The sequence below is a fragment of the Salmo salar genome, chromosome 08 (assembly GCF_965601325.2).
Source record: "Salmo salar chromosome 08, fSalSal1, whole genome shotgun sequence".
NCBI lineage: Eukaryota > Metazoa > Chordata > Actinopteri > Salmoniformes > Salmonidae > Salmo > Salmo salar.
Genome location: NC_138298.1, coordinates 1,930,001 through 1,947,275, shown reverse-complemented (window position 1 = coordinate 1,947,275; position 17,275 = coordinate 1,930,001). Strand labels below are relative to the sequence as shown.

Genomic DNA, 17,275 nt, shown 5'->3' with positions numbered 1-17,275 from the left:
CAACATATATAGTCAAAGTGAGTGTGATAAACAGACATTGCATTTTCACCAATTAGATAAGCAGCTTGAACTTTGTGTCACTGAAAAAGTAGAAGAAATTACAAACACTGTTCCCATCACTTTTTAGCACAGGTAGTTGGATAAAATACAAACTTTATTTCCTTTCATCATTTGAACAGGGCAAAGGAGCACAAAGCACACACAAGCTGCATTCAGCAACAATATTCTTGTTTGTCTTATAAATACAAGGCAGATGCTAATTGAAAACACAAGGAAATTTGATCCTATTAAAAAGGCAGGAAGCTGCATTTAGTCAATTCATCATTAAATGCTTACTACAAGGCAGTGTTGCTGATGAAATAGTGCAGGGGCACACCCTCGTGGACAAAATGCTTACAGCACCTGGTATTCCCAGGCGGTCTCCCATCCAAGTACTAACCAGGCCCGACCCTGCTTAGCTTCCGAGATCAGACGAGATCGGGCGTACCCAGGCTGGTATGGCCGTAAGCGAGAAACAATCTCTTGCTACAACATATATAGTCAAAGTGAGTCTGATAAAACAGACATTTAGTCAATTCATCATTAAATGCTTAATACAAGGCAGTGTTGCTGATGAAATAGTGCAAGAGCACACCCTCGTGGACAAAATGCTTACAGCACCTGGTATTCCCAGGCGGTCTCCCATCCAAGTACTAACCAGGCCCGACCCTGCTTAGCTTCCGAGATCAGACGAGATCGGGCGTACCCAGGCTGGTATGGCCGTAAGCGAGAAACAATCTCTTGCTACAACATATATAGTCAAAGTGAGTGTGATAAACAGACATTGCATTTTCACCAATTAGATAAGCAGCTTGAACTTTGTGTCACTGAAAAAGTAGAAGAAATTACAAACACTGTTCCCATCACTTTTTAGCACAGGTAGTTGGATAAAATACAAACTTTATTTCCTTTCATCATTTGAACAGGGCAAAGGAGCACAAAGCACACACAAGCTGCATTCAGCAACAATATTCTTGTTTGTCTTATAAATACAAGGCAGATGCTAATTGAAAACACAAGGAAATTTGATCCTATTAAAAAGGCAGGAAGCTGCATTTAGTCAATTCATCATTAAATGCTTACTACAAGGCAGTGTTGCTGATGAAATAGTGCAGGGGCACACCCTCGTGGACAAAATGCTTACAGCACCTGGTATTCCCAGGCGGTCTCCCATCCAAGTACTAACCAGGCCCGACCCTGCTTAGCTTCCGAGATCAGACGAGATCGGGCGTACCCAGGCTGGTATGGCCGTAAGCGAGAAACAATCTCTTGCAACAACATATATAGTCAAAGTGAGTCTGATAAAACAGACATTTAGACAATTCATCATTAAATGCTTACTACAAGGCAGTGTTGCTGATGAAATAGTGCAAGAGCACACCCTCGTGGACAAAATGCTTACAGCACCTGGTATTCCCAGGCGGTCTCCCATCCAAGTACTAACCAGGCCCGACCCTGCTTAGCTTCCGAGATCAGACGAGATCGGGTGTACCCAGGCTGGTATGGCCGTAAGCGAGAAACAATCTCTTGCTACAATATATATAGTCAAAGTGAGTGTGATAAACAGACATTGCATTTTCACCAATTAGATAAGCAGCTTGAACTTTGTGTCACTGAAAAAGTAGAAGAAATTACAAACACTGTTCCCATCACTTTTTAGCACAGGTAGTTGGATAAAATACAAACTTTATTTCCTTTCATCATTTGAACAGGTCAAAGGAGCACAAAGCACACACAAGCTGCATTCAGCAACAATATTCTTGTTTGTCTTATAAATACAAGGCAGATGCTAATTGAAAACACAAGGAAATTTGATCCTATTAAAAAGGCAGGAAGCTGCATTTAGTCAATTCATCATTAAATGCTTACTACAAGGCAGTGTTGCTGATGAAATAGTGCAGGGGCACACCCTCGTGGACAAAATGCTTACAGCACCTGGTATTCCCAGGCGGTCTCCCATCCAAGTACTAACCAGGCCCGACCCTGCTTAGCTTCCGAGATCAGACGAGATCGGGCGTACCCAGGCTGGTATGGCCGTAAGCGAGAAACAATCTCTTGCTACAACATATATAGTCAAAGTGAGTCTGATAAAACAGACATTTAGTCAATTCATCATTAAATGCTTAATACAAGGCAGTGTTGCTGATGAAATAGTGCAAGAGCACACCCTCGTGGACAAAATGCTTACAGCACCTGGTATTCCCAGGCGGTCTCCCATCCAAGTACTAACCAGGCCCGACCCTGCTTAGCTTCCGAGATCAGACGAGATCGGGCGTACCCAGGCTGGTATGGCCGTAAGCGAGAAAAAATCTCTTGCTACAACATATATAGTCAAAGTGAGTGTGATAAACAGACATTGCATTTTCACCAATTAGATAAGCAGCTTGAACTTTGTGTCACTGAAAAAGTAGAAGAAATTACAAACACTGTTCCCATCACTTTTTAGCACAGGTAGTTGGATAAAATACAAACTTTATTTCCTTTCATCATTTGAACAGGGCAAAGGAGCACAAAGCACACACAAGCTGCATTCAGCAACAATATTCTTGTTTGTCTTATAAATACAAGGCAGATGCTAATTGAAAACACAAGGAAATTTGATCCTATTAAAAAGGCAGGAAGCTGCATTTAGTCAATTCATCATTAAATGCTTACTACAAGGCAGTGTTGCTGATGAAATAGTGCAGGGGCACACCCTCGTGGACAAAATGCTTACAGCACCTGGTATTCCCAGGCGGTCTCCCATCCAAGTACTAACCAGGCCCGACCCTGCTTAGCTTCCGAGATCAGACGAGATCGGGCGTACCCAGGCTGGTATGGCCGTAAGCGAGAAACAATCTCTTGCTACAACATATATAGTCAAAGTGAGTGTGATAAACAGACATTGCATTTTCACCAATTAGATAAGCAGCTTGAACTTTGTGTCACTGAAAAAGTAGAAGAAATTACAAACACTGTTCCCATCACTTTTTAGCACAGGTAGTTGGATAAAATACAAACTTTATTTCCTTTCATCATTTGAACAGGGCAAAGGAGCACAAAGCACACACAAGCTGCATTCAGCAACAATATTCTTGTTTGTCTTATAAATACAAGGCAGATGCTAATTGAAAACACAAGGAAATTTGATCCTATTAAAAAGGCAGGAAGCTGCATTTAGTCAATTCATCATTAAATGCTTACTACAAGGCAGTGTTGCTGATGAAATAGTGCAGGGGCACACCCTCGTGGACAAAATGCTTACAGCACCTGGTATTCCCAGGCGGTCTCCCATCCAAGTACTAACCAGGCCCGACCCTGCTTAGCTTCCGAGATCAGACGAGATCGGGCGTACCCAGGCTGGTATGGCCGTAAGCGAGAAACAATCTCTTGCTACAACATATATAGTCAAAGTGAGTCTGATAAAACAGACATTTAGTCAATTCATCATTAAATGCTTAATACAAGGCAGTGTTGCTGATGAAATAGTGCAAGAGCACACCCTCGTGGACAAAATGCTTACAGCACCTGGTATTCCCAGGCGGTCTCCCATCCAAGTACTAACCAGGCCCGACCCTGCTTAGCTTCCGAGATCAGACGAGATCGGGTGTACCCAGGCTGGTATGGCCGTAAGCGAGAAACAATCTCTTGCTACAATATATATAGTCAAAGTGAGTGTGATAAACAGACATTGCATTTTCACCAATTAGATAAGCAGCTTGAACTTTGTGTCACTGAAAAAGTAGAAGAAATTACAAACACTGTTCCCATCACTTTTTAGCACAGGTAGTTGGATAAAATACAAACTTTATTTCCTTTCATCATTTGAACAGGTCAAAGGAGCACAAAGCACACACAAGCTGCATTCAGCAACAATATTCTTGTTTGTCTTATAAATACAAGGCAGATGCTAATTGAAAACACAAGGAAATTTGATCCTATTAAAAAGGCAGGAAGCTGCATTTAGTCAATTCATCATTAAATGCTTACTACAAGGCAGTGTTGCTGATGAAATAGTGCAGGGGCACACCCTCGTGGACAAAATGCTTACAGCACCTGGTATTCCCAGGCGGTCTCCCATCCAAGTACTAACCAGGCCCGACCCTGCTTAGCTTCCGAGATCAGACGAGATCGGGCGTACCCAGGCTGGTATGGCCGTAAGCGAGAAACAATCTCTTGCTACAACATATATAGTCAAAGTGAGTCTGATAAAACAGACATTTAGTCAATTCATCATTAAATGCTTAATACAAGGCAGTGTTGCTGATGAAATAGTGCAAGAGCACACCCTCGTGGACAAAATGCTTACAGCACCTGGTATTCCCAGGCGGTCTCCCATCCAAGTACTAACCAGGCCCGACCCTGCTTAGCTTCCGAGATCAGACGAGATCGGGCGTACCCAGGCTGGTATGGCCGTAAGCGAGAAAAAATCTCTTGCTACAACATATATAGTCAAAGTGAGTGTGATAAACAGACATTGCATTTTCACCAATTAGATAAGCAGCTTGAACTTTGTGTCACTGAAAAAGTAGAAGAAATTACAAACACTGTTCCCATCACTTTTTAGCACAGGTAGTTGGATAAAATACAAACTTTATTTCCTTTCATCATTTGAACAGGGCAAAGGAGCACAAAGCACACACAAGCTGCATTCAGCAACAATATTCTTGTTTGTCTTATAAATACAAGGCAGATGCTAATTGAAAACACAAGGAAATTTGATCCTATTAAAAAGGCAGGAAGCTGCATTTAGTCAATTCATCATTAAATGCTTACTACAAGGCAGTGTTGCTGATGAAATAGTGCAGGGGCACACCCTCGTGGACAAAATGCTTACAGCACCTGGTATTCCCAGGCGGTCTCCCATCCAAGTACTAACCAGGCCCGACCCTGCTTAGCTTCCGAGATCAGACGAGATCGGGCGTACCCAGGCTGGTATGGCCGTAAGCGAGAAACAATCTCTTGCTACAACATATATAGTCAAAGTGAGTGTGATAAACAGACATTGCATTTTCACCAATTAGATAAGCAGCTTGAACTTTGTGTCACTGAAAAAGTAGAAGAAATTACAAACACTGTTTCCATCACTTTTTAGCACAGGTAGTTGGATAAAATACAAACTTTATTTCCTTTCATCATTTGAACAGGGCAAAGGAGCACAAAGCACACACAAGCTGCATTCAGCAACAATATTCTTGTTTGTCTTATAAATACAAGGCAGATGCTAATTGAAAACACAAGGAAATTTGATCCTATTAAAAAGGCAGGAAGCTGCATTTAGTCAATTCATCATTAAATGCTTACTACAAGGCAGTGTTGCTGATGAAATAGTGCAGGGGCACACCCTCGTGGACAAAATGCTTACAGCACCTGGTATTCCCAGGCGGTCTCCCATCCAAGTACTAACCAGGCCCGACCCTGCTTAGCTTCCGAGATCAGACGAGATCGGGCGTACCCAGGCTGGTATGGCCGTAAGCGAGAAACAATCTCTTGCTACAACATATATAGTCAAAGTGAGTCTGATAAAACAGACATTTAGTCAATTCATCATTAAATGCTTAATACAAGGCAGTGTTGCTGATGAAATAGTGCAAGAGCACACCCTCGTGGACAAAATGCTTACAGCACCTGGTATTCCCAGGCGGTCTCCCATCCAAGTACTAACCAGGCCCGACCCTGCTTAGCTTCCGAGATCAGACGAGATCGGGCGTACCCAGGCTGGTATGGCCGTAAGCGAGAAAAAATCTCTTGCTACAACATATATAGTCAAAGTGAGTGTGATAAACAGACATTGCATTTTCACCAATTAGATAAGCAGCTTGAACTTTGTGTCACTGAAAAAGTAGAAGAAATTACAAACACTGTTCCCATCACTTTTTACCACAGGTAGTTGGATAAAATACAAACTTTATTTCCTTTCATCATTTGAACAGGGCAAAGGAGCACAAAGCACACACAAGCTGCATTCAGCAACAATATTCTTGTTTGTCTTATAAATACAAGGCAGATGCTAATTGAAAACACAAGGAAATTTGATCCTATTAAAAAGGCAGGAAGCTGCATTTAGTCAATTCATCATTAAATGCTTACTACAAGGCAGTGTTGCTGATGAAATAGTGCAGGGGCACACCCTCGTGGACAAAATGCTTACAGCACCTGGTATTCCCAGGCGGTCTCCCATCCAAGTACTAACCAGGCCCGACCCTGCTTAGCTTCCGAGATCAGACGAGATCGGGCGTACCCAGGCTGGTATGGCCGTAAGCGAGAAACAATCTCTTGCTACAACATATATAGTCAAAGTGAGTGTGATAAACAGACATTGCATTTTCACCAATTAGATAAGCAGCTTGAACTTTGTGTCACTGAAAAAGTAGAAGAAATTACAAACACTGTTTCCATCACTTTTTAGCACAGGTAGTTGGATAAAATACAAACTTTATTTCCTTTCATCATTTGAACAGGGCAAAGGAGCACAAAGCACACACAAGCTGCATTCAGCAACAATATTCTTGTTTGTCTTATAAATACAAGGCAGATGCTAATTGAAAACACAAGGAAATTTGATCCTATTAAAAAGGCAGGAAGCTGCATTTAGTCAATTCATCATTAAATGCTTACTACAAGGCAGTGTTGCTGATGAAATAGTGCAGGGGCACACCCTCGTGGACAAAATGCTTACAGCACCTGGTATTCCCAGGCGGTCTCCCATCCAAGTACTAACCAGGCCCGACCCTGCTTAGCTTCCGAGATCAGACGAGATCGGGCGTACCCAGGCTGGTATGGCCGTAAGCGAGAAACAATCTCTTGCTACAACATATATAGTCAAAGTGAGTGTGATAAACAGACATTGCATTTTCACCAATTAGATAAGCAGCTTGAACTTTGTGTCACTGAAAAAGTAGAAGAAATTACAAACACTGTTTCCATCACTTTTTAGCACAGGTAGTTGGATAAAATACAAACTTTATTTCCTTTCATCATTTGAACAGGGCAAAGGAGCACAAAGCACACACAAGCTGCATTCAGCAACAATATTCTTGTTTGTCTTATAAATACAAGGCAGATGCTAATTGAAAACACAAGGAAATTTGATCCTATTAAAAAGGCAGGAAGCTGCATTTAGTCAATTCATCATTAAATGCTTACTACAAGGCAGTGTTGCTGATGAAATAGTGCAGGGGCACACCCTCGTGGACAAAATGCTTACAGCACCTGGTATTCCCAGGCGGTCTCCCATCCAAGTACTAACCAGGCCCGACCCTGCTTAGCTTCCGAGATCAGACGAGATCGGGCGTACCCAGGCTGGTATGGCCGTAAGCGAGAAACAATCTCTTGCTACAACATATATAGTCAAAGTGAGTCTGATAAAACAGACATTTAGTCAATTCATCATTAAATGCTTAATACAAGGCAGTGTTGCTGATGAAATAGTGCAAGAGCACACCCTCGTGGACAAAATGCTTACAGCACCTGGTATTCCCAGGCGGTCTCCCATCCAAGTACTAACCAGGCCCGACCCTGCTTAGCTTCCGAGATCAGACGAGATCGGGCGTACCCAGGCTGGTATGGCCGTAAGCGAGAAAAAATCTCTTGCTACAACATATATAGTCAAAGTGAGTGTGATAAACAGACATTGCATTTTCACCAATTAGATAAGCAGCTTGAACTTTGTGTCACTGAAAAAGTAGAAGAAATTACAAACACTGTTCCCATCACTTTTTACCACAGGTAGTTGGATAAAATACAAACTTTATTTCCTTTCATCATTTGAACAGGGCAAAGGAGCACAAAGCACACACAAGCTGCATTCAGCAACAATATTCTTGTTTGTCTTATAAATACAAGGCAGATGCTAATTGAAAACACAAGGAAATTTGATCCTATTAAAAAGGCAGGAAGCTGCATTTAGTCAATTCATCATTAAATGCTTACTACAAGGCAGTGTTGCTGATGAAATAGTGCAGGGGCACACCCTCGTGGACAAAATGCTTACAGCACCTGGTATTCCCAGGCGGTCTCCCATCCAAGTACTAACCAGGCCCGACCCTGCTTAGCTTCCGAGATCAGACGAGATCGGGCGTACCCAGGCTGGTATGGCCGTAAGCGAGAAACAATCTCTTGCTACAACATATATAGTCAAAGTGAGTGTGATAAACAGACATTGCATTTTCACCAATTAGATAAGCAGCTTGAACTTTGTGTCACTGAAAAAGTAGAAGAAATTACAAACACTGTTTCCATCACTTTTTAGCACAGGTAGTTGGATAAAATACAAACTTTATTTCCTTTCATCATTTGAACAGGGCAAAGGAGCACAAAGCACACACAAGCTGCATTCAGCAACAATATTCTTGTTTGTCTTATAAATACAAGGCAGATGCTAATTGAAAACACAAGGAAATTTGATCCTATTAAAAAGGCAGGAAGCTGCATTTAGTCAATTCATCATTAAATGCTTACTACAAGGCAGTGTTGCTGATGAAATAGTGCAGGGGCACACCCTCGTGGACAAAATGCTTACAGCACCTGGTATTCCCAGGCGGTCTCCCATCCAAGTACTAACCAGGCCCGACCCTGCTTAGCTTCCGAGATCAGACGAGATCGGGCGTACCCAGGCTGGTATGGCCGTAAGCGAGAAACAATCTCTTGCTACAACATATATAGTCAAAGTGAGTCTGATAAAACAGACATTTAGTCAATTCATCATTAAATGCTTAATACAAGGCAGTGTTGCTGATGAAATAGTGCAAGAGCACACCCTCGTGGACAAAATGCTTACAGCACCTGGTATTCCCAGGCGGTCTCCCATCCAAGTACTAACCAGGCCCGACCCTGCTTAGCTTCCGAGATCAGACGAGATCGGGCGTACCCAGGCTGGTATGGCCGTAAGCGAGAAAAAATCTCTTGCTACAACATATATAGTCAAAGTGAGTGTGATAAACAGACATTGCATTTTCACCAATTAGATAAGCAGCTTGAACTTTGTGTCACTGAAAAAGTAGAAGAAATTACAAACACTGTTCCCATCACTTTTTACCACAGGTAGTTGGATAAAATACAAACTTTATTTCCTTTCATCATTTGAACAGGGCAAAGGAGCACAAAGCACACACAAGCTGCATTCAGCAACAATATTCTTGTTTGTCTTATAAATACAAGGCAGATGCTAATTGAAAACACAAGGAAATTTGATCCTATTAAAAAGGCAGGAAGCTGCATTTAGTCAATTCATCATTAAATGCTTACTACAAGGCAGTGTTGCTGATGAAATAGTGCAGGGGCACACCCTCGTGGACAAAATGCTTACAGCACCTGGTATTCCCAGGCGGTCTCCCATCCAAGTACTAACCAGGCCCGACCCTGCTTAGCTTCCGAGATCAGACGAGATCGGGTGTACCCAGGCTGGTATGGCCGTAAGCGAGAAACAATCTCTTGCTACAATATATATAGTCAAAGTGAGTGTGATAAACAGACATTGCATTTTCACCAATTAGATAAGCAGCTTGAACTTTGTGTCACTGAAAAAGTAGAAGAAATTACAAACACTGTTCCCATCACTTTTTAGCACAGGTAGTTGGATAAAATACAAACTTTATTTCCTTTCATCATTTGAACAGGTCAAAGGAGCACAAAGCACACACAAGCTGCATTCAGCAACAATATTCTTGTTTGTCTTATAAATACAAGGCAGATGCTAATTGAAAACACAAGGAAATTTGATCCTATTAAAAAGGCAGGAAGCTGCATTTAGTCAATTCATCATTAAATGCTTACTACAAGGCAGTGTTGCTGATGAAATAGTGCAGGGGCACACCCTCGTGGACAAAATGCTTACAGCACCTGGTATTCCCAGGCGGTCTCCCATCCAAGTACTAACCAGGCCCGACCCTGCTTAGCTTCCGAGATCAGACGAGATCGGGCGTACCCAGGCTGGTATGGCCGTAAGCGAGAAACAATCTCTTGCTACAACATATATAGTCAAAGTGAGTCTGATAAAACAGACATTTAGTCAATTCATCATTAAATGCTTAATACAAGGCAGTGTTGCTGATGAAATAGTGCAAGAGCACACCCTCGTGGACAAAATGCTTACAGCACCTGGTATTCCCAGGCGGTCTCCCATCCAAGTACTAACCAGGCCCGACCCTGCTTAGCTTCCGAGATCAGACGAGATCGGGCGTACCCAGGCTGGTATGGCCGTAAGCGAGAAAAAATCTCTTGCTACAACATATATAGTCAAAGTGAGTGTGATAAACAGACATTGCATTTTCACCAATTAGATAAGCAGCTTGAACTTTGTGTCACTGAAAAAGTAGAAGAAATTACAAACACTGTTCCCATCACTTTTTAGCACAGGTAGTTGGATAAAATACAAACTTTATTTCCTTTCATCATTTGAACAGGGCAAAGGAGCACAAAGCACACACAAGCTGCATTCAGCAACAATATTCTTGTTTGTCTTATAAATACAAGGCAGATGCTAATTGAAAACACAAGGAAATTTGATCCTATTAAAAAGGCAGGAAGCTGCATTTAGTCAATTCATCATTAAATGCTTACTACAAGGCAGTGTTGCTGATGAAATAGTGCAGGGGCACACCCTCGTGGACAAAATGCTTACAGCACCTGGTATTCCCAGGCGGTCTCCCATCCAAGTACTAACCAGGCCCGACCCTGCTTAGCTTCCGAGATCAGACGAGATCGGGCGTACCCAGGCTGGTATGGCCGTAAGCGAGAAACAATCTCTTGCTACAACATATATAGTCAAAGTGAGTGTGATAAACAGACATTGCATTTTCACCAATTAGATAAGCAGCTTGAACTTTGTGTCACTGAAAAAGTAGAAGAAATTACAAACACTGTTCCCATCACTTTTTAGCACAGGTAGTTGGATAAAATACAAACTTTATTTCCTTTCATCATTTGAACAGGGCAAAGGAGCACAAAGCACACACAAGCTGCATTCAGCAACAATATTCTTGTTTGTCTTATAAATACAAGGCAGATGCTAATTGAAAACACAAGGAAATTTGATCCTATTAAAAAGGCAGGAAGCTGCATTTAGTCAATTCATCATTAAATGCTTACTACAAGGCAGTGTTGCTGATGAAATAGTGCAGGGGCACACCCTCGTGGACAAAATGCTTACAGCACCTGGTATTCCCAGGCGGTCTCCCATCCAAGTACTAACCAGGCCCGACCCTGCTTAGCTTCCGAGATCAGACGAGATCGGGCGTACCCAGGCTGGTATGGCCGTAAGCGAGAAACAATCTCTTGCTACAACATATATAGTCAAAGTGAGTCTGATAAAACAGACATTTAGTCAATTCATCATTAAATGCTTAATACAAGGCAGTGTTGCTGATGAAATAGTGCAAGAGCACACCCTCGTGGACAAAATGCTTACAGCACCTGGTATTCCCAGGCGGTCTCCCATCCAAGTACTAACCAGGCCCGACCCTGCTTAGCTTCCGAGATCAGACGAGATCGGGCGTACCCAGGCTGGTATGGCCGTAAGCGAGAAACAATCTCTTGCTACAACATATATAGTCAAAGTGAGTGTGATAAACAGACATTGCATTTTCACCAATTAGATAAGCAGCTTGAACTTTGTGTCACTGAAAAAGTAGAAGAAATTACAAACACTGTTCCCATCACTTTTTAGCACAGGTAGTTGGATAAAATACAAACTTTATTTCCTTTCATCATTTGAACAGGGCAAAGGAGCACAAAGCACACACAAGCTGCATTCAGCAACAATATTCTTGTTTGTCTTATAAATACAAGGCAGATGCTAATTGAAAACACAAGGAAATTTGATCCTATTAAAAAGGCAGGAAGCTGCATTTAGTCAATTCATCATTAAATGCTTACTACAAGGCAGTGTTGCTGATGAAATAGTGCAGGGGCACACCCTCGTGGACAAAATGCTTACAGCACCTGGTATTCCCAGGCGGTCTCCCATCCAAGTACTAACCAGGCCCGACCCTGCTTAGCTTCCGAGATCAGACGAGATCGGGCGTACCCAGGCTGGTATGGCCGTAAGCGAGAAACAATCTCTTGCAACAACATATATAGTCAAAGTGAGTCTGATAAAACAGACATTTAGACAATTCATCATTAAATGCTTACTACAAGGCAGTGTTGCTGATGAAATAGTGCAAGAGCACACCCTCGTGGACAAAATGCTTACAGCACCTGGTATTCCCAGGCGGTCTCCCATCCAAGTACTAACCAGGCCCGACCCTGCTTAGCTTCCGAGATCAGACGAGATCGGGTGTACCCAGGCTGGTATGGCCGTAAGCGAGAAACAATCTCTTGCTACAATATATATAGTCAAAGTGAGTGTGATAAACAGACATTGCATTTTCACCAATTAGATAAGCAGCTTGAACTTTGTGTCACTGAAAAAGTAGAAGAAATTACAAACACTGTTCCCATCACTTTTTAGCACAGGTAGTTGGATAAAATACAAACTTTATTTCCTTTCATCATTTGAACAGGTCAAAGGAGCACAAAGCACACACAAGCTGCATTCAGCAACAATATTCTTGTTTGTCTTATAAATACAAGGCAGATGCTAATTGAAAACACAAGGAAATTTGATCCTATTAAAAAGGCAGGAAGCTGCATTTAGTCAATTCATCATTAAATGCTTACTACAAGGCAGTGTTGCTGATGAAATAGTGCAGGGGCACACCCTCGTGGACAAAATGCTTACAGCACCTGGTATTCCCAGGCGGTCTCCCATCCAAGTACTAACCAGGCCCGACCCTGCTTAGCTTCCGAGATCAGACGAGATCGGGCGTACCCAGGCTGGTATGGCCGTAAGCGAGAAACAATCTCTTGCTACAACATATATAGTCAAAGTGAGTCTGATAAAACAGACATTTAGTCAATTCATCATTAAATGCTTAATACAAGGCAGTGTTGCTGATGAAATAGTGCAAGAGCACACCCTCGTGGACAAAATGCTTACAGCACCTGGTATTCCCAGGCGGTCTCCCATCCAAGTACTAACCAGGCCCGACCCTGCTTAGCTTCCGAGATCAGACGAGATCGGGCGTACCCAGGCTGGTATGGCCGTAAGCGAGAAAAAATCTCTTGCTACAACATATATAGTCAAAGTGAGTGTGATAAACAGACATTGCATTTTCACCAATTAGATAAGCAGCTTGAACTTTGTGTCACTGAAAAAGTAGAAGAAATTACAAACACTGTTCCCATCACTTTTTACCACAGGTAGTTGGATAAAATACAAACTTTATTTCCTTTCATCATTTGAACAGGGCAAAGGAGCACAAAGCACACACAAGCTGCATTCAGCAACAATATTCTTGTTTGTCTTATAAATACAAGGCAGATGCTAATTGAAAACACAAGGAAATTTGATCCTATTAAAAAGGCAGGAAGCTGCATTTAGTCAATTCATCATTAAATGCTTACTACAAGGCAGTGTTGCTGATGAAATAGTGCAGGGGCACACCCTCGTGGACAAAATGCTTACAGCACCTGGTATTCCCAGGCGGTCTCCCATCCAAGTACTAACCAGGCCCGACCCTGCTTAGCTTCCGAGATCAGACGAGATCGGGCGTACCCAGGCTGGTATGGCCGTAAGCGAGAAACAATCTCTTGCTACAACATATATAGTCAAAGTGAGTGTGATAAACAGACATTGCATTTTCACCAATTAGATAAGCAGCTTGAACTTTGTGTCACTGAAAAAGTAGAAGAAATTACAAACACTGTTTCCATCACTTTTTAGCACAGGTAGTTGGATAAAATACAAACTTTATTTCCTTTCATCATTTGAACAGGGCAAAGGAGCACAAAGCACACACAAGCTGCATTCAGCAACAATATTCTTGTTTGTCTTATAAATACAAGGCAGATGCTAATTGAAAACACAAGGAAATTTGATCCTATTAAAAAGGCAGGAAGCTGCATTTAGTCAATTCATCATTAAATGCTTACTACAAGGCAGTGTTGCTGATGAAATAGTGCAGGGGCACACCCTCGTGGACAAAATGCTTACAGCACCTGGTATTCCCAGGCGGTCTCCCATCCAAGTACTAACCAGGCCCGACCCTGCTTAGCTTCCGAGATCAGACGAGATCGGGCGTACCCAGGCTGGTATGGCCGTAAGCGAGAAACAATCTCTTGCTACAACATATATAGTCAAAGTGAGTCTGATAAAACAGACATTTAGTCAATTCATCATTAAATGCTTAATACAAGGCAGTGTTGCTGATGAAATAGTGCAAGAGCACACCCTCGTGGACAAAATGCTTACAGCACCTGGTATTCCCAGGCGGTCTCCCATCCAAGTACTAACCAGGCCCGACCCTGCTTAGCTTCCGAGATCAGACGAGATCGGGCGTACCCAGGCTGGTATGGCCGTAAGCGAGAAAAAATCTCTTGCTACAACATATATAGTCAAAGTGAGTGTGATAAACAGACATTGCATTTTCACCAATTAGATAAGCAGCTTGAACTTTGTGTCACTGAAAAAGTAGAAGAAATTACAAACACTGTTCCCATCACTTTTTACCACAGGTAGTTGGATAAAATACAAACTTTATTTCCTTTCATCATTTGAACAGGGCAAAGGAGCACAAAGCACACACAAGCTGCATTCAGCAACAATATTCTTGTTTGTCTTATAAATACAAGGCAGATGCTAATTGAAAACACAAGGAAATTTGATCCTATTAAAAAGGCAGGAAGCTGCATTTAGTCAATTCATCATTAAATGCTTACTACAAGGCAGTGTTGCTGATGAAATAGTGCAGGGGCACACCCTCGTGGACAAAATGCTTACAGCACCTGGTATTCCCAGGCGGTCTCCCATCCAAGTACTAACCAGGCCCGACCCTGCTTAGCTTCCGAGATCAGACGAGATCGGGCGTACCCAGGCTGGTATGGCCGTAAGCGAGAAACAATCTCTTGCTACAACATATATAGTCAAAGTGAGTGTGATAAACAGACATTGCATTTTCACCAATTAGATAAGCAGCTTGAACTTTGTGTCACTGAAAAAGTAGAAGAAATTACAAACACTGTTCCCATCACTTTTTAGCACAGGTAGTTGGATAAAATACAAACTTTATTTCCTTTCATCATTTGAACAGGGCAAAGGAGCACAAAGCACACACAAGCTGCATTCAGCAACAATATTCTTGTTTGTCTTATAAATACAAGGCAGATGCTAATTGAAAACACAAGGAAATTTGATCCTATTAAAAAGGCAGGAAGCTGCATTTAGTCAATTCATCATTAAATGCTTACTACAAGGCAGTGTTGCTGATGAAATAGTGCAGGGGCACACCCTCGTGGACAAAATGCTTACAGCACCTGGTATTCCCAGGCGGTCTCCCATCCAAGTACTAACCAGGCCCGACCCTGCTTAGCTTCCGAGATCAGACGAGATCGGGCGTACCCAGGCTGGTATGGCCGTAAGCGAGAAACAATCTCTTGCTACAACATATATAGTCAAAGTGAGTGTGATAAACAGACATTGCATTTTCACCAATTAGATAAGCAGCTTGAACTTTGTGTCACTGAAAAAGTAGAAGAAATTACAAACACTGTTTCCATCACTTTTTAGCACAGGTAGTTGGATAAAATACAAACTTTATTTCCTTTCATCATTTGAACAGGGCAAAGGAGCACAAAGCACACACAAGCTGCATTCAGCAACAATATTCTTGTTTGTCTTATAAATACAAGGCAGATGCTAATTGAAAACACAAGGAAATTTGATCCTATTAAAAAGGCAGGAAGCTGCATTTAGTCAATTCATCATTAAATGCTTACTACAAGGCAGTGTTGCTGATGAAATAGTGCAGGGGCACACCCTCGTGGACAAAATGCTTACAGCACCTGGTATTCCCAGGCGGTCTCCCATCCAAGTACTAACCAGGCCCGACCCTGCTTAGCTTCCGAGATCAGACGAGATCGGGCGTACCCAGGCTGGTATGGCCGTAAGCGAGAAACAATCTCTTGCTACAACATATATAGTCAAAGTGAGTCTGATAAAACAGACATTTAGTCAATTCATCATTAAATGCTTAATACAAGGCAGTGTTGCTGATGAAATAGTGCAAGAGCACACCCTCGTGGACAAAATGCTTACAGCACCTGGTATTCCCAGGCGGTCTCCCATCCAAGTACTAACCAGGCCCGACCCTGCTTAGCTTCCGAGATCAGACGAGATCGGGCGTACCCAGGCTGGTATGGCCGTAAGCGAGAAAAAATCTCTTGCTACAACATATATAGTCAAAGTGAGTGTGATAAACAGACATTGCATTTTCACCAATTAGATAAGCAGCTTGAACTTTGTGTCACTGAAAAAGTAGAAGAAATTACAAACACTGTTCCCATCACTTTTTACCACAGGTAGTTGGATAAAATACAAACTTTATTTCCTTTCATCATTTGAACAGGGCAAAGGAGCACAAAGCACACACAAGCTGCATTCAGCAACAATATTCTTGTTTGTCTTATAAATACAAGGCAGATGCTAATTGAAAACACAAGGAAATTTGATCCTATTAAAAAGGCAGGAAGCTGCATTTAGTCAATTCATCATTAAATGCTTACTACAAGGCAGTGTTGCTGATGAAATAGTGCAGGGGCACACCCTCGTGGACAAAATGCTTACAGCACCTGGTATTCCCAAGCGGTCTCCCATCCAAGTACTAACCAGGCCCGACCCTGCTTAGCTTCCGAGATCAGACGAGATCGGGCGTACCCAGGCTGGTATGGCCGTAAGCGAGAAACAATCTCTTGCTACAACATATATAGTCAAAGTGAGTGTGATAAACAGACATTGCATTTTCACCAATTAGATAAGCAGCTTGAACTTTGTGTCACTGAAAAAGTAGAAGAAATTACAAACACTGTTCCCATCACTTTTTAGCACAGGTAGTTGGATAAAATACAAACTTTATTTCCTTTCATCATTTGAACAGGGCAAAGGAGCACAAAGCACACACAAGCTGCATTCAGCAACAATATTCTTGTTTGTCTTATAAATACAAGGCAGATGCTAATTGAAAACACAAGGAAATTTGATCCTATTAAAAAGGCAGGAAGCTGCATTTAGTCAATTCATCATTAAATGCTTACTACAAGGCAGTGTTGCTGATGAAATAGTGCAGGGGCACACCCTCGTGGACAAAATGCTTACAGCACCTGGTATTCCCAGGCGGTCTCCCATCCAAGTACTAACCAGGCCCGACCCTGCTTAGCTTCC

General features: G+C 42.2%; 40 non-coding genes across 40 annotated transcripts in view; all 40 read right to left on the bottom strand.

Moving 5' to 3' along the window:
- Positions 1 to 390: 390 nt before the first annotated feature.
- On the bottom strand, positions 391 to 509 carry LOC145854676 (5S ribosomal RNA). Its single transcript, XR_014375560.1, has one exon. It is a non-coding gene; the product is annotated as a 5S ribosomal RNA (ribosomal RNA).
- A 139-nt stretch (positions 510 to 648) lies between these two features.
- LOC145854675 (5S ribosomal RNA) lies at positions 649 to 767 on the bottom strand. Its single transcript, XR_014375559.1, has one exon. It is a non-coding gene; the product is annotated as a 5S ribosomal RNA (ribosomal RNA).
- A 409-nt stretch (positions 768 to 1,176) lies between these two features.
- Positions 1,177 to 1,295, bottom strand: LOC145854674 (5S ribosomal RNA). The gene has a single exon (XR_014375558.1). It is a non-coding gene; the product is annotated as a 5S ribosomal RNA (ribosomal RNA).
- A 139-nt stretch (positions 1,296 to 1,434) lies between these two features.
- On the bottom strand, positions 1,435 to 1,553 carry LOC145854969 (5S ribosomal RNA). Its single transcript, XR_014375856.1, has one exon. It is a non-coding gene; the product is annotated as a 5S ribosomal RNA (ribosomal RNA).
- Positions 1,554 to 1,962: 409 nt separating this feature from the next.
- LOC145854673 (5S ribosomal RNA) lies at positions 1,963 to 2,081 on the bottom strand. The gene has a single exon (XR_014375557.1). It is a non-coding gene; the product is annotated as a 5S ribosomal RNA (ribosomal RNA).
- Positions 2,082 to 2,220: 139 nt separating this feature from the next.
- Positions 2,221 to 2,339, bottom strand: LOC145854672 (5S ribosomal RNA). The gene has a single exon (XR_014375556.1). It is a non-coding gene; the product is annotated as a 5S ribosomal RNA (ribosomal RNA).
- Positions 2,340 to 2,748: 409 nt separating this feature from the next.
- Positions 2,749 to 2,867, bottom strand: LOC145854671 (5S ribosomal RNA). The gene has a single exon (XR_014375555.1). It is a non-coding gene; the product is annotated as a 5S ribosomal RNA (ribosomal RNA).
- Positions 2,868 to 3,276: 409 nt separating this feature from the next.
- Positions 3,277 to 3,395, bottom strand: LOC145854670 (5S ribosomal RNA). The gene has a single exon (XR_014375554.1). It is a non-coding gene; the product is annotated as a 5S ribosomal RNA (ribosomal RNA).
- Positions 3,396 to 3,534: 139 nt separating this feature from the next.
- Positions 3,535 to 3,653, bottom strand: LOC145854958 (5S ribosomal RNA). The gene has a single exon (XR_014375845.1). It is a non-coding gene; the product is annotated as a 5S ribosomal RNA (ribosomal RNA).
- Positions 3,654 to 4,062: 409 nt separating this feature from the next.
- LOC145854668 (5S ribosomal RNA) lies at positions 4,063 to 4,181 on the bottom strand. The gene has a single exon (XR_014375552.1). It is a non-coding gene; the product is annotated as a 5S ribosomal RNA (ribosomal RNA).
- A 139-nt stretch (positions 4,182 to 4,320) lies between these two features.
- On the bottom strand, positions 4,321 to 4,439 carry LOC145854667 (5S ribosomal RNA). Its single transcript, XR_014375551.1, has one exon. It is a non-coding gene; the product is annotated as a 5S ribosomal RNA (ribosomal RNA).
- A 409-nt stretch (positions 4,440 to 4,848) lies between these two features.
- On the bottom strand, positions 4,849 to 4,967 carry LOC145854666 (5S ribosomal RNA). The gene has a single exon (XR_014375550.1). It is a non-coding gene; the product is annotated as a 5S ribosomal RNA (ribosomal RNA).
- A 409-nt stretch (positions 4,968 to 5,376) lies between these two features.
- Positions 5,377 to 5,495, bottom strand: LOC145854665 (5S ribosomal RNA). Its single transcript, XR_014375549.1, has one exon. It is a non-coding gene; the product is annotated as a 5S ribosomal RNA (ribosomal RNA).
- Positions 5,496 to 5,634: 139 nt separating this feature from the next.
- LOC145854664 (5S ribosomal RNA) lies at positions 5,635 to 5,753 on the bottom strand. Its single transcript, XR_014375548.1, has one exon. It is a non-coding gene; the product is annotated as a 5S ribosomal RNA (ribosomal RNA).
- A 409-nt stretch (positions 5,754 to 6,162) lies between these two features.
- On the bottom strand, positions 6,163 to 6,281 carry LOC145854663 (5S ribosomal RNA). The gene has a single exon (XR_014375547.1). It is a non-coding gene; the product is annotated as a 5S ribosomal RNA (ribosomal RNA).
- A 409-nt stretch (positions 6,282 to 6,690) lies between these two features.
- LOC145854662 (5S ribosomal RNA) lies at positions 6,691 to 6,809 on the bottom strand. Its single transcript, XR_014375546.1, has one exon. It is a non-coding gene; the product is annotated as a 5S ribosomal RNA (ribosomal RNA).
- A 409-nt stretch (positions 6,810 to 7,218) lies between these two features.
- On the bottom strand, positions 7,219 to 7,337 carry LOC145854661 (5S ribosomal RNA). The gene has a single exon (XR_014375545.1). It is a non-coding gene; the product is annotated as a 5S ribosomal RNA (ribosomal RNA).
- A 139-nt stretch (positions 7,338 to 7,476) lies between these two features.
- Positions 7,477 to 7,595, bottom strand: LOC145854660 (5S ribosomal RNA). Its single transcript, XR_014375544.1, has one exon. It is a non-coding gene; the product is annotated as a 5S ribosomal RNA (ribosomal RNA).
- A 409-nt stretch (positions 7,596 to 8,004) lies between these two features.
- On the bottom strand, positions 8,005 to 8,123 carry LOC145854659 (5S ribosomal RNA). The gene has a single exon (XR_014375543.1). It is a non-coding gene; the product is annotated as a 5S ribosomal RNA (ribosomal RNA).
- A 409-nt stretch (positions 8,124 to 8,532) lies between these two features.
- On the bottom strand, positions 8,533 to 8,651 carry LOC145854657 (5S ribosomal RNA). The gene has a single exon (XR_014375541.1). It is a non-coding gene; the product is annotated as a 5S ribosomal RNA (ribosomal RNA).
- A 139-nt stretch (positions 8,652 to 8,790) lies between these two features.
- On the bottom strand, positions 8,791 to 8,909 carry LOC145854656 (5S ribosomal RNA). The gene has a single exon (XR_014375540.1). It is a non-coding gene; the product is annotated as a 5S ribosomal RNA (ribosomal RNA).
- A 409-nt stretch (positions 8,910 to 9,318) lies between these two features.
- On the bottom strand, positions 9,319 to 9,437 carry LOC145854946 (5S ribosomal RNA). The gene has a single exon (XR_014375833.1). It is a non-coding gene; the product is annotated as a 5S ribosomal RNA (ribosomal RNA).
- Positions 9,438 to 9,846: 409 nt separating this feature from the next.
- Positions 9,847 to 9,965, bottom strand: LOC145854655 (5S ribosomal RNA). Its single transcript, XR_014375539.1, has one exon. It is a non-coding gene; the product is annotated as a 5S ribosomal RNA (ribosomal RNA).
- A 139-nt stretch (positions 9,966 to 10,104) lies between these two features.
- On the bottom strand, positions 10,105 to 10,223 carry LOC145854654 (5S ribosomal RNA). The gene has a single exon (XR_014375538.1). It is a non-coding gene; the product is annotated as a 5S ribosomal RNA (ribosomal RNA).
- Positions 10,224 to 10,632: 409 nt separating this feature from the next.
- LOC145854653 (5S ribosomal RNA) lies at positions 10,633 to 10,751 on the bottom strand. Its single transcript, XR_014375537.1, has one exon. It is a non-coding gene; the product is annotated as a 5S ribosomal RNA (ribosomal RNA).
- A 409-nt stretch (positions 10,752 to 11,160) lies between these two features.
- Positions 11,161 to 11,279, bottom strand: LOC145854652 (5S ribosomal RNA). Its single transcript, XR_014375536.1, has one exon. It is a non-coding gene; the product is annotated as a 5S ribosomal RNA (ribosomal RNA).
- Positions 11,280 to 11,418: 139 nt separating this feature from the next.
- LOC145854651 (5S ribosomal RNA) lies at positions 11,419 to 11,537 on the bottom strand. Its single transcript, XR_014375535.1, has one exon. It is a non-coding gene; the product is annotated as a 5S ribosomal RNA (ribosomal RNA).
- A 409-nt stretch (positions 11,538 to 11,946) lies between these two features.
- Positions 11,947 to 12,065, bottom strand: LOC145854650 (5S ribosomal RNA). Its single transcript, XR_014375534.1, has one exon. It is a non-coding gene; the product is annotated as a 5S ribosomal RNA (ribosomal RNA).
- A 139-nt stretch (positions 12,066 to 12,204) lies between these two features.
- LOC145854935 (5S ribosomal RNA) lies at positions 12,205 to 12,323 on the bottom strand. The gene has a single exon (XR_014375822.1). It is a non-coding gene; the product is annotated as a 5S ribosomal RNA (ribosomal RNA).
- Positions 12,324 to 12,732: 409 nt separating this feature from the next.
- LOC145854649 (5S ribosomal RNA) lies at positions 12,733 to 12,851 on the bottom strand. Its single transcript, XR_014375533.1, has one exon. It is a non-coding gene; the product is annotated as a 5S ribosomal RNA (ribosomal RNA).
- A 139-nt stretch (positions 12,852 to 12,990) lies between these two features.
- On the bottom strand, positions 12,991 to 13,109 carry LOC145854648 (5S ribosomal RNA). The gene has a single exon (XR_014375532.1). It is a non-coding gene; the product is annotated as a 5S ribosomal RNA (ribosomal RNA).
- Positions 13,110 to 13,518: 409 nt separating this feature from the next.
- On the bottom strand, positions 13,519 to 13,637 carry LOC145854646 (5S ribosomal RNA). Its single transcript, XR_014375530.1, has one exon. It is a non-coding gene; the product is annotated as a 5S ribosomal RNA (ribosomal RNA).
- Positions 13,638 to 14,046: 409 nt separating this feature from the next.
- On the bottom strand, positions 14,047 to 14,165 carry LOC145854645 (5S ribosomal RNA). Its single transcript, XR_014375529.1, has one exon. It is a non-coding gene; the product is annotated as a 5S ribosomal RNA (ribosomal RNA).
- A 139-nt stretch (positions 14,166 to 14,304) lies between these two features.
- Positions 14,305 to 14,423, bottom strand: LOC145854644 (5S ribosomal RNA). The gene has a single exon (XR_014375528.1). It is a non-coding gene; the product is annotated as a 5S ribosomal RNA (ribosomal RNA).
- Positions 14,424 to 14,832: 409 nt separating this feature from the next.
- On the bottom strand, positions 14,833 to 14,951 carry LOC145854643 (5S ribosomal RNA). The gene has a single exon (XR_014375527.1). It is a non-coding gene; the product is annotated as a 5S ribosomal RNA (ribosomal RNA).
- A 409-nt stretch (positions 14,952 to 15,360) lies between these two features.
- Positions 15,361 to 15,479, bottom strand: LOC145854642 (5S ribosomal RNA). Its single transcript, XR_014375526.1, has one exon. It is a non-coding gene; the product is annotated as a 5S ribosomal RNA (ribosomal RNA).
- A 409-nt stretch (positions 15,480 to 15,888) lies between these two features.
- On the bottom strand, positions 15,889 to 16,007 carry LOC145854641 (5S ribosomal RNA). The gene has a single exon (XR_014375525.1). It is a non-coding gene; the product is annotated as a 5S ribosomal RNA (ribosomal RNA).
- A 139-nt stretch (positions 16,008 to 16,146) lies between these two features.
- LOC145854640 (5S ribosomal RNA) lies at positions 16,147 to 16,265 on the bottom strand. Its single transcript, XR_014375524.1, has one exon. It is a non-coding gene; the product is annotated as a 5S ribosomal RNA (ribosomal RNA).
- Positions 16,266 to 16,674: 409 nt separating this feature from the next.
- LOC145881617 (5S ribosomal RNA) lies at positions 16,675 to 16,793 on the bottom strand. The gene has a single exon (XR_014393190.1). It is a non-coding gene; the product is annotated as a 5S ribosomal RNA (ribosomal RNA).
- Positions 16,794 to 17,202: 409 nt separating this feature from the next.
- The window catches only part of LOC145854639 (5S ribosomal RNA), a 119-nt gene continuing 46 nt past the window's right edge, over positions 17,203 to 17,275 (bottom strand). The window contains exon 1 of the ribosomal RNA XR_014375523.1: positions 17,203 to 17,275. This exon is cut by the window's right edge and continues 46 nt beyond it. This is a non-coding gene — a ribosomal RNA (5S ribosomal RNA).